Source organism: Rhagoletis pomonella, unplaced genomic scaffold (genome assembly GCF_013731165.1).
Source record: "Rhagoletis pomonella isolate Grant_MI unplaced genomic scaffold, Rhpom_1.0 Rhpom_scaffold_00001, whole genome shotgun sequence".
Lineage (NCBI taxonomy): Eukaryota > Metazoa > Arthropoda > Insecta > Diptera > Tephritidae > Rhagoletis > Rhagoletis pomonella.
In genome coordinates, this window is record NW_023458555.1 from 43,365,793 (window position 1) to 43,367,061 (window position 1,269).

General features: G+C 37.1%; 1 protein-coding gene across 2 annotated transcripts in view; it reads right to left on the reverse strand.

Moving 5' to 3' along the window:
• The window catches only part of LOC118744385, a 38,120-nt gene that overhangs the window by 10,055 nt on the left and 26,796 nt on the right, over positions 1-1,269 (reverse strand). The window lies entirely within an intron of this gene.

Genomic DNA, 1,269 nt, shown 5'->3' on the forward strand with positions numbered 1-1,269 from the left:
CATATACAAATAAACATATTGCACAAAAGCTTATACTTTTATTTCACGCCAAAGCTACACTGTTTCCATGTAAATTTGCAAAGAAGCAACACGGTCCCACTGTTAAGGGAGCGGTGCGAGAGAGACAACTGTCAGTTTATCGAACCTTGTATTATTGAATCATGAAGCTGAAATTAGTCAAGAACGTAAACCTACCGGTACGTAAACCCGAGTCAGCTGACACGATCTGTCTTACCAAAGCGCCATGTAAATGAAAACTCAACACCGCAGAATTTTTCTGTAGTTGTAGCCCGTAGCGCAGAAATCTGCGGAATTTAGATTTTTCCGTGTCAGCTGATTTCTCCTTCTTTAGATGGTTGCTACTTCGTCAGTTTTGCAGATGGTAAAAAAGTTATAAGTTCCTATTCGAAATATGTTTAAAATATTTGAAATTTACTATTAAATAAGGTTTTTGTTGAAAACTAAGTAGTTTATATTTAGTTACAATCTGTTATAGCACGAAAAATTGTGGTTGAAAGGGTAAGTTTATGAAAAGGCATTGAAGAGTGGCAACACTGTAGTAAGCAACACTGAGGGCTCCAGTAATCGACAAAATTCTGCGTATACAGACTGCGTTTAAGTATACGTTCTGCGTTCTCGACTAATTTTAGCTTGAAACTGCAGCAAATTCGGTGTTGTCATATACAAAAATTTTAAATTGTGCGCGTTATGTACATCTGAAATTCTCATTTCGTGTTGGCAATAGCTATGAAAACCATAATGAACGTACATCCCTGTCAAGGCACATTAATACAGGTAGAAGCCAAAATGACGTTGCTCTCATGAGAACCAAACCTTTAAACTTCAACTTGATTTTATTTTATTTCCTATATTTCGTTACGCTTAAAATGTCATGTCGTTTGTTTTTTTTTGAATGTTCGTTAAAACAAATTTTAATTAACATTTGCATTTTTGTAGTGTGCGGTTTATACTTAGTGTACATATGTGTTAAAAATGCAGCACCTGAAGCGTTGTTTTTTATGTGGTGTTAAATATAATGCAGACATCACTAATTTTTTTAACGTGCCTCAATGCCCTCGGCGTAAGGAGCGTTGGGAAAACAGCTGTGGGGTAGAGCTGCAGCGAAATGCCTTGCTGTGCGTTAAGCATTTTAAAGCAGCAGATTTCATAAATGCACCAGGAGGTACAGGAAAGGCACGTTTGATGCCAAGTGCTCTTCCTATGACCCTTATGCCGGAAAGTCCTTCCAACAACACTGCAACTTATAAA